The sequence below is a fragment of the Protomyctophum bolini genome (assembly GCF_963924005.1).
Source record: "Protomyctophum bolini genome assembly, chromosome: 19".
NCBI lineage: Eukaryota > Metazoa > Chordata > Actinopteri > Myctophiformes > Myctophidae > Protomyctophum > Protomyctophum bolini.
The window spans coordinates 5,788,344-5,800,422 of NC_137880.1; positions in this window are offsets into that span (position 1 = coordinate 5,788,344).

Genomic DNA, 12,079 nt, shown 5'->3' on the forward strand with positions numbered 1-12,079 from the left:
TTTAAGGTAGTTTATCCGGTGTCATCTGATTTCGATACACTACACGCACGCACGCACGCACACACACACACAAACACACCTGCCTGTGGCCTGTGATATTTCAGATTGGGGTATCTCAACTTTTAGTGGGGGGGGCCTTAACGGCCAAACTACACCAGGCAATTTTGCGCGCGTGCGTATGCGTTTACTGCGCGTGTTTACTGCGCGCGTACAGTAAGTTTGGATAGGACCAAATTATTATCAATGATACCAGCTACACCAGACGCACGGATACCGCGGGCCATCCTACGCGTGCTCTAAAAATAGGATCGGTTCTAAAGAAAATTACGTGCGTATGCCCCCCATGCGCGCGTATCTATATATATATCCTCCCGGAAGGTCCCGCGCATGCAGAAATCTGCCGCGGGCCAAAGATCTGGTGTAGCCGGGGCGCATTTCGCAACGCAGGAGGAGACAGTGTTTTCTTTTGAAAGATTTCCACTCTGGAAGGACTTTTTTTTACCTTCTAAACGTCTAAACGTCTAAACGACATCCTAATTTATTTTGCCGTTTTCCATTGGAAACCTGTTCTTGTGTGTGAAAGGGGGGGGGGGGGGGGGGGGGCTCTAATTGGCTTCTTACAAGTATGACATTGGAAGTTGATTTAATAGCTTTAAGCGTGAAACTGGGAAATTGTTTAAGGGAAAACATCCTGGTGATGTTTCCACGACGGATGCATAACAAAAAATAAATATCAGGAGATGAAGTTTCATAAACAAGAGGTGTATATGGCACATCTGTTTCTGAGACGCCATCTGCCCCGCATGACTCGTTATCCTTATCAGCCATGTCTCTTTCGAACAGGGTGTTTTCAATTTGACTTAATCCATTTAGCCCTGAGGACGATTTTATAAGTCTTAAATCCTGACAGTTTTCTGAAAAGCGCCATGTTTCTATGTTCCGGAAAACCCCCCAACTGAAATTGTCGTTCCATGGGAACCCCCCCCCCCCCCCCCCCAAGGAAGCACATATTTGAGTTAAAAAAATGTTCGCTCTGAAATAATATACATTCAAAAGATTTGTGCCACATTTTCACGATGATAAAAAAAGAGAGAAAACAGCAGATCTACAAGCTCAAAGTGAGTATAACATAATGCTTAAAACACCGAAAGGGGTTCCTGTCTAGAATGGGTTAAAAAAAAAAAAAGATTAGTATAATGCTTTAGCTGTATAGCTATCAGGAAACAAAGGCCTTTTTTCAATTGTCATTACCCGGGGTGTCGTTAAAATTTGTGAGATGAAGGCACTCTGCAAACAATGCTCTCCAAGTTTGTCTTCAATGAGCCGTGGTTGGCGGAGAGAAAGAGACGTTTGAAAGCGTGAGAGCATTTTACTAAAAAGTTTAACAAAAGATGCAATATTGCAAACGCTGATTAGATGAAAACGGTAAAGTAGACCGCATAGTATTCAACGAATCGGTGCTTTGCAATACTACTGTATGCTATGCTACAGTTCAATAATTTTAGATTTAAAAAAACGATGTATTTTTGGGATGTATTGTCTTGCAATGTGAGCGTTTCAAAAAGGCACCAGGCATATCTTGCCTATTATGGCGACAAAGAAATACGGGGTGGCAGCTTTTTGCTTCCTTCTGGCGATTATGAAAACGAGGTAATCGAGATGCGAGCATACGTCGTGCCGCCGCTGCATTCCGTTTAGCAATGAGTCTGTGACGCTCCCGTGTGGTACAGTATGGTACAGTAATACCCTCTCACCCTCAAATATTAGCTTGCCGTGTTTCCGTGGGCCGATTTCCTGCAGACCACAATCTGCACGCTGTAGCTATAGGTTTGTGGTACAAACCTAAGTTGCGAACCTACTGCCTTATAAAGGAAATATACACCGTAGAACCTATATGTGAAGTGTAATTTAAAGAAAAGACAACGATCTCTTGGTGCTCAAATATGGTCAGGAGCATTACCATTGGCACTGGAGACTGGCAGGTTTAATGCCACCCCTGAAGATGAGAGATATTGTCCGTTCTGTGATCTATAGATGAAATTGAAAACGAAGTTCACTTTTTGTTTTAATGCCCTGAATACGATGACTCTAATGAGATGTCGTCTATATGTGGGGATTTCCTAGATTTAAATTGACTATGTAAAAATGGAGATATGTTTTGCCAAAGGGAAACTTTCGCTGTAGCAAATTTGATCTGTCAAGCTTGGGAATTAAGAAGACAGAGTACTCTGTATACATCCGAGGTGTAATATAATGAATTATGTAATGTAAACATGCTGTAAAATGCATTAAATGATGTCATTCAAAACATGCCGTAATTGCAAATGTGAAAATGGTTGTCTTATGCACCCATGCGGGTTGGGCACAAGGTGTGCATGACACGGAAATTAATAAACTATCTATCTATCTTTATCTATCCGTGGAGAAGAATTGGCTTGGTTATGAAACAAACGTCAAGGAGATGAGCTATAGTGACTTGTTGTTTTCACTGTTGTTTTCACTGGAAGAACATGAGACTTGTTCGAGTCAAGACAGAGTGGGACCCGCAAGCGCAAGATGAGAGGAACAGGCAGCTCGGTTCAAATTAAAGTATGTATTCACCAAACAGGAATAAGTTTTGTAAGTGGTGCTCAACCTTTTTCATGTCAAGGACTCCCGGAATTATCTCTATTATTGGGCCACGGACCCCCCAAATACAAAACACAGATGCGAAACGCGGATACAAAACACAGATGCGAATTACAGATACAAAACACAAAACACAGATACAAAACACAAATACAAAACACAAATACAAAACACCGATGCGAATTACAGGTACAAAACACAAAATTCAAAACACAGATGCGAAATACAGACACAAAACCAGGGGGGGCAGTCAGACAGATTATTTGTGAAGCCACTAAGGAAATGAAAGTTCAGATCTAGAAAGATGGCGACTTCCATTGCAAGGACTGACATGTGGCTTCATTTTACGTTCATGTTAGACCCGGGGAACGCTTTGTCCATATTTTTTACAGTCTATGCACAAAACACAAATCTGGAACTTGTGGATATACAAAACACAAAATGTTAAACACAAATTCACTCACGTTGAGTTGCAAATCTGAACTTGTGAGTTACACTATTCTTACCCCATAGACCTATATGTCTTACTGTATATGTGCAAGTTTGAGCATAATTGTATGTGGTGGTTCTCAAACTTTTTCATGTCAAGGACCCCCAAAAAATGACTATCATTAGCCTGGCGGACCCCCCCCCCCCCCATTTAAATATACACGCCAAGGACCTCCATAAGAGAGGATTTGTACGGCTCTAGGGGCCCCGGTTTGATCTGAATTAGGCTACGCAGTCCTCTATAGATGTTAATTTAACTCTGAGAGTGTACAAATGGAACCAAATTAAAAGTATAATTTCCCCTCCCCCCTCCTGTCCGAGGGGGGGGGGGGTGCCTATGGGGGTAGGAGGGTAGGGGTGAAAGTATAGGGGTGCCTATATACTTTCCCCTACATTCCATTAATCTATAGCCTATGCAAGCTTTTCCAGGGTAAATGTGGTCTGAATGTGTCGGTCAGAAATGTGTTGGATTGTGGCCACATATACACACATGGTGAGAAAATGCAAGAAGATATATTATATCCTTTTTTTTATTTCAACCGCACGGTTGTGCTGAAGAATGCAAGATCGGACATAGACCCACAATGATGTGCGCATAAAAATATTACAACTATGTTCCGTCACGGACCTTAATTGATACGTGATTGGTCTGATTGACGTGGGAACATTGTTGTTGCGAGGCCTTCGGGGCCCCACGAGTCTGTGGTGTTTGTGTGGGTGAGCGTCCCCGTGTTTAACCCATTCTGAACGGGAAGCCATTTTGGGTGTTAGCATCATGTTATGCTTTAAGCTATTGAAAAATAGCAGATCTACAAGCTCATACGAGCTTGTATAGGTCTGCTATTTTTGAAAAATCGAAGAACGACTGACATTTTTTAGAATCTGATCTCAGGTCAGAATGGGTTATAATCAGACCAGTGTGTGTCCGGTGGAAACCTCGTATGAATCTGATCTCAGGTCAGAATGGGTTAATTAAATGCTGCTTTCTGAGTGACTCGGAGATCTGGTATTGTTTTATTTTTGACGAGGTCGGTTGGACCACAGTCGTCTCTGTTTGACAGAAACCATGTGTCGTATCTCCATATTTTAACCCAGGCGTGCCCTCACCTTTTGGACTTGCGGGCTACTTTGACGCGTTTTGGACTGAAACCCCCCCCCCCCCCCCCCCATGTTTCTATGTCAGTTGGTGCTCAACCTTTTTCATGTCAAGGACCCCCAGAATTATCTCTATTGGGCCCACGGACCCCCATCTCAAAATATGTAGTTCCAGGGACCCCCCCCCCCCCCGCCCAGAAGCAAATATTCTAGTTAAAAATGTTCGCTCCGAAATATATATTCAATGATTTGCGCCACATTGGCAAAGATTTTTCAAAAAATAGCAGACCTACAAGCTCGTAGCGGCTACGAGCTTGTAGATCTGCTATTTTTCAAGAGCTAAATTATAAGATTGTTTTAAAACACCAAAAGGGGTTCCCCCCCGAAATGGGTTAAAAATGACCAGCTCAATAAGATCCACCAAAAAAAAAAAGTATTATCATGAAAATTGTTTCAAAATGTATCTTGTAGCGGAATAAACGGGAGGAGGATATGCGCATGACATCATTATCAAACCAGGAAGTTATGCGGGAACGCCTACTGAGTGGCAAAAAACTACTTTCTGGCCTTGACAGCCCCATACATCCAAACAGACAAGTCCTGTCTGATTGCATTAAACAACATTAAACAATGTTAAACTCACTTTGCATGTTGCTTTAACACTCGATTTGCCGCTCGATGTGCCATTCACTTTAAGCATGCGCATACCCTCATTTGATGTTATTTTTTGTGTAAAGCACTTTGTAACCTCGTTTTGAAAGGTGCTATATAAATAAAGGTTTATTATTATTATTATTATTATTATTATTCATGTCAGTGGAAGTTGCTCAGTGGCGTTTTGAAGCACCCGGAAGAACCGTCTATTTCCGCCTTTTTGGGCGCATTTCCGCATTTGCAGAAGTGCAACCGAGCGCTCAATGTTAAAGCCCAGCTGCACGGGGTTTCCTCGTCATGAATCCACGGGGTCCGCCTGCAGTCCTTCCTCTTACCACTAGGTGCCCAGTGCTTCAACGTTGTGAGTGCCTCACTGGCCCCTCAATGGTTTTAACCCATTAAATCCTGAGGCCGATTCTATATACCAAAGCCTTCGTCATACTTTTAACTTGATTCAAAATCATTCAAGATTTCTCTACAGAAATTGCACAGGTACGTGCAAGCTCGCAATGCGACGTGAAATGACGCGGTGTGAGCTTCGTTCCTGTCCCTTTTTTTGAGTTTTTTTGTTTGTTTGTTTAAACCTGTATATAGGTGGGGCTGGGCGGCCCTCAAAAATATACGGTGTTCTTCATTTCCTTAAAAAAAAACTTTTTTTTTAATTTCCCGAAACATTTTGGAGTCAAACATTATAGTTCCCCCGGAACAACAACATAATATAACATAATATAATATAATATAATATATGCCATTTCTTTATGAGCCACTGCCTCCGCCCTAGTACAACCAGGTACTGCAAAATTAATCTCTCATGAGATTATGAAAAAAATGATATCCAGATCAATTTTACATACACTGTATGTAGCAAACTGCATCAACATACCCAGCCTTTATTTGACCTGAGCGATAAGGACAGAGCGATAAGACGCCGATCATAATTTATATTTTTATCTATCTTTATTTCAGTCAGACAACTCACGAATAGATTAAACAATATTTATTGCAGCATGAGTAACAAGTGTGCATATGATATTTGACTTGGCGTTCGGCTCTGCTGGAATTCTCCCTGCTCGGCATGATTAGCAACAACATAAAACATAAGAGCAGGGAGATAGATATACAATAACCCCCCCGTGGGGAGCATAGATAGCAGAGCCCACCGGTGGTGCTGGGGTGGTGGTGGGAGAAAACATCACATGCAGCTGGAAACCATGAGCAGAGGAAGGCAGGAAGAGCATGGAGACTAGTGAGCTTAAGTAGCCTGCCCAGTTAGTCAGCTGACTGCCGCATCGGCGAATGACGTGTGAGACTTGTACACACGTATACTCCCACATAGTAATGCAGCATGTTAACCCCTTGAGCATAGCATGGGCCTTTGAGCATGGCAAGAACTTCCCTTGAGGTTGACTGACTGAACTGACTCCGCAAGCTGCGTTTGATTTCAGTCAGACAACTCACGAATAGATTAAACAATATTTATTGCAGCATGAGTAACAAGTGTGCATATGATATTTGACTTGGCGTTCGGCTCTGCTGGAATTCTCCCTGCTCGGCATGATTAGCAACAACATAAAACATAAGAGCAGGGAGATAGATATACAATAACCCCCCAACACGCATACCTTCGGTGAACCTTCACCGTCAATCCGGGCAGGTGACCCACTATGAATGCACAGTGACGAAATGCGAATATGCATTTCTGGAACCTGCACGGATAACCCCCCAACAAGCAGAACCGAGAACGCCCTACGGGAAGACTCAACCGATACACATCCGGGCAGATATCCCACTCGATAGTGACGAAATGCAACGGCTATGCAATTTCTGGATCCTGCACGGATATTTTAACTTTATGTGAGCTATGTGTGCCATGACGCCACGCTGGTAATCGTGAGGCTTAGCTGAGAAAAATAATGTGTGGGGTGAGCGCCGAACTCAAAACCATTTTTGAGTATAAGCATGCTAGACTTTAAGCTTAAGCTGAATGAGGCCTGCATGGCTGCGCTAGCCGATAGGCCATTCCTCCATAACGCCATTATGGAGGAATATTCTACGCTGCTTCGCGGGGCTTACACTCACAGTGGACAGTCTCTGTATTGAGTTTGTGCTTAAAATGTACTGTATTCCTACATTGAAAATATTTCAATCTATCAAACCTACGGGAATCCTCAACCGATACCCATCCGGGCAGATATCCCACTCGATAGTGACGAAATGCAACGCTATGCAATTTCTGGATCTGCACGGATATTTTAACTTTATGTGAGCTATGTGTGCCATGACGCCACGCTGGTAATCGTGAGGCTTATCTGGGAAAGTTATATGTGTGGGGTGAGCGCCGGACTCAAAACCATTTTTGAGAATAGGCATGCTAGACTTTAAGCTTAAGCTGAATGAGGCCTGCATGGCTGCGCTAGCCGATAGGCCATTCCTCCATAACGCCATTATGGAGGAATATTCTACGCTGCTTTCGCAGGGCTTACGCGTAGTGCAACCATTCACCGGTATTCCTCCACAGCATATGGAGGAATATTCTACGCTGCTTTCGCAGGGCTTACGTGTAGTGCAACCGTTCACCGGTATTCCTCCATAGCATATGGAGGAATATTCTATGCTGCTTTCGCAGGGCTTACGTGTAGTGCAACCATTCACCGGTATGCCGACGTCCTCTACGCCAGTATGAGGAAACGCCATCGGCATGCTCGCCGTTATGCCAACGTCCTCTACGCCAGTATGAGGAAACGCCATCGGCATGCTCGCCGTTATGCCAACGTCCTCTACGCCAGTATGAGGAAACGCCATCGGCATGCTCGCCGTTATGCCGACGTCCTCTATGCCATAATGAGGAAACTCCATCGGCATGCGCTGTTTCTCTAGAGCCACTATAAACATGAGCTTGAGGAGAAACTGAACTATAAGCCATTAGCTTATAACGACCTGTAGGAACTTCACCCAGCGAAACAGATCTTACATGTAGTGCGACCATTCATGTTACCCCAACATCCCTCTAACGCCAGAGTGAGGAAACCACCATTACCCCGATGTTCCTTTAATGCCACTGTAGAGGAACATCAACGAACCATTATTAACATTAGCTTGTGAAATGCCACCAATTGAACTGCCCCCAGCGACCACCGTATATGCAAGGAAATAAGATTACCATCCCTGATCGAATACAGCACTTGCACTCATTACATTCTGAATAAACAACTGAAAGCTCTTCCGATTAGATGCACATGATGATTCATGGGCAGCTGAGGACCATTGGCCTGAGTTTCAGGTGGCGACTGATGCATCAGCGTGGCGGTAGAATCGGGAGTAGCCAGGGAATGAGCTGAGGAGACCGATAGCCGATTAAGCAGGGCTCACGCCACCTGAAGGAGTCCAGAACACAGCCAGAGCAGGTTGCCCGATGCAGAACTAAAGACACAAGCAGAGACAGAGTTACTTATACTTCATCCTGACTGAATGAATGAATTAAAGAGTGAATAGGGGATCCTAGCGCGGATCGGAAAACAGAGATAATGCTGAGGGTCGAGATCAGCAGGAGAGACTTCCCACACCGCGCAAGCCGAGATACCAATACTTAAAGAGAGAAGCCTTAGATCTTAATCCTAAACTATTTAAACACCCAAGTGATAGAGGCCCTTTATGAATAACTTACATAAGCGGCATATGCTCTTCATGCAGCCTTTGAGCAATTGATTATGAGCTTTAAAGAAGTTAAAATAAGCTTCATGTCATACAGACCCGAGAACTGTTCGAGACCACCCTCGTCCAGAACTAAGATGAGATACACTACTATGTCCCATGCAAGAAATCTATAATGCTGCAGGATTGACAGCACTGCAGCCTGCACGTGGGTGATGGTGATGGACTTACTTCTTCGCTAGATACTAGAACCATCACTTTCGAAGAAACCCCAACGGGCCCACACCGGCTGAAGAAGTATTGGTGAATCTCCTGACTGAGCGACCCAGGACATCTGTGATTGTGCTGAAAGAAAGCTTAGGACCAGAAGATCATCTGGGGGTCATGACCTGATGAACGGATGAGCCACAGATAACAGATAAAACATGATATGCTTTGAGAGAAAGCATGCCTAGATATGTGCCTGTCCTGAATAGCCACTTTTGTATAAAATATTAATTAGTATTAATAATTAATTAATATTATAAATTAATTTAACACAACGCTAAACAGCTTCTATGAAGAAGCAATGACAAAGGTTACGGTTGTTTGACAACATCTATGCAATTAACTATGAATTGATTACTGTCATGCCATTAGTTGCAATAACTAAGATGGGCAGAAAACAGCCTTGCCGAGTCATGAGGCCCGAGGGCAGGAGCCTAACTCTTGTTTCAGCAGAGTGAGCAGATTGATGTACACGTACAGCCCCTGGACGTGACACTAGTATGACGCAGGGACTTACTCCACTCCGACCATTGGTGCCGAGGATCGAAGGAGGCACTGGGTCCCATTTTATTTTTAGTCTTTGGAATGACCCAGCCGGTGATCGAGCCGCAACCTCCCAGTCCGGGTCTAACCACGAGGCCGCTGAGCTGGTACCAGAAAATGTAGGCTTACAGTAGGATTCCACCTGAAAAAGTAGCTACCAAGCAGCCACAAGAAAATCTGCCCCATCCCTACTAACTGCAACGTTGAATAGGTTAACAAGATATACTGGCCATCTTGCACTACTATAGACTACTTTAACGTTTAATGAGCACCATGAGCCAAACATTTGGATCCGTCGTCCTGATGACACGCTGCATGAGGTCACACAACTAACCAGGGGCAGCCTAGGAATCTGGAGGCTCGTTTCGAGACCAGATATGAGGCCTCCATGTATACCATGACATAATTATCCTGTTGGGTTAAGGTTAGGGTTAGGGTTACACTTGGTTACATTTGGTTACATTTTCCTAATGCTGTTACTCAATACTATAGTGGCACTGAGCGACATCAAATCGATTACTGATCTGAATACAACTGGCAGAGTACATTTCCCAGACTGCACCGGGGAAACCACAACCGATAGGTCGCACAAGCACTGCGACACAGAAGCCAAGCTTGCTGCGAACATAGACATAGTCTATGGCTGCCTTCCTTCAACCCAGATCCTCTCGCAGATAAGTGATGAATTAATGCTTAGGAGTTTCAATTTAGAGCTCCTGGCAGTGGATGTTAGCTGTGCAGAAATGAAGCGACACAGCAAGCTGCTAGCCTACCACCTTCTGAAACATCTTCAGTCCCACAAAGCAACTGCCATTACCTAATCTTACTCGAGGACTGATCAACAGAACATACAATATGAATCTGAGACATTTAAAGTGACGAATGGGCAATGGGACGCACGGTGACGGAACGCTATATACGTATACGTATATTTAATCTGAACTTCTGACCTCAAAGAGAGTGAGGAGGGTATACGCTAGAGTGACTGGACCGACAGCTAGATAGGCTTGGGGGGCGGACGGAGGCAGCAGTTTGTTAAGCTTTTAGCTCTTCTCCAAGACAGCTCAACCCGGATAGTGAAGCTGAGACATGATAGAACGACAAAGGAAGCACTAATTAAATGCCCATTAAGAAATACATCCAAAATAACAGCTAGAAACAAATCTACGGAAGTAAATAAACTAGACAGAAGGCTATGACACTTTACATGAGATTACTGCAAATGCAATTTGCAATCTTAACCTACTTTAATATGACACTGCGCATGACTGAAATCCATTGAGATGAATTAACAATAACGTATGATACTGTCCTTGGAAACATGGAAAAAACTTTAAGATTAATAACTATGCCACGTATGAATTAATTGACGGGCAGAAAGCTCTTATACAGCTGCTGCTGCATAGAAGTATTAGTGTTAGCCAGGCATAAACTGAAGCATGATACATCACAGGGTGAAAAGGGTGCTAGCTTTAGCATTAGTTTAGCATGAACAACCCTCATGGCAATGAGGAACCTCAACAAACCACATGGCTACAAGCAGTATTAAAGCACCAAATCTATATAGAGATTGCCATTAAGGTAGTTAACTCACAGCAATACTTTCCAAGCACATATAGAAAGTGTTAGGTAATACTTGTTAATACTTTGGTAAGCAGAGTGTGACTGAAGTCTAGCTTCAAAATGAATGAAACTGTTAAGAGACACAACAGGCAGCTGAGTTGCCAGATCTTGAGAAAGAAAGCAACTAGGTGTAGAACCATCCCATGCCCGACTAGGACTCACCACATGAGAACTTAACTTACAATATATATACACCCCAATGACTATGCTTACTTGAACAACACATTTCATTGGACAAGGTCATTTGGGCCCCTGACCAAAACCAGAACAAACAATTGACTACAGAAAACAAGCCCAACGTTGCTTATAAAAGCACACGTGGCAACCACTGCACATGATTTGAGAACCCATAGCTGGAGGGGACAAACACTGCGCCTGAGCTGGCTTGGCAAACATCAGCTAAATGAAAACGTGGCTTTGACTGTAGACACATATACCACATACAATAGAAGGTGCAGCACTGTCTGCCTGTTAATAACCAGAACAGGCTATTATGAAGCTTGTCGAAGCCACATGATAGAACTCCGCATCAGCAGAATCATATCAAACTCAATATTTTGCATACAACCTGCAGGCCCTTATCACAGCATGGACAGTAGCTGAGAAGCATAATTTAAGCAGCAGACGCAGTAGCTGCACCCGCAGACAGCAAAAGCAGTAGTAACAACCACGAGGAACAGAAAACATCACATGCAGCTGGAAACCATGAGCAGAGGAAGGCAGGAAGAGCATGGAGACTAGTGAGCTTAAGTAGCCTGCCCAGTTAGTCAGCTGACTGCCGCATCGGCGAATGACGTGTGAGACTTGTACACACGTATACTCCCACATAGTAATGCAGCATGTTAACCCCTTGAGCATAGCATGGGCCTTTGAGCATGGCAAGAACTTCCCTTGAGGTTGACTGACTGAACTGACTCCGCAAGCTGCGTTTGATTTTTTATTTTTCTATCAACCTGTCTTATTTATTATACCAGTCAGCCATGAATCTTCTGTGCCTCTGCCAATAAGATGCAGACCCTATGGTCCATTACTGTGTTGGGGCGAGTGCAACCGCCAACCGGGCTCACTTTTTTAACCCATTTTGGGGCCGGGGAACCCCTTTTGGTTGGTTTTAAAGCATTATGTTACA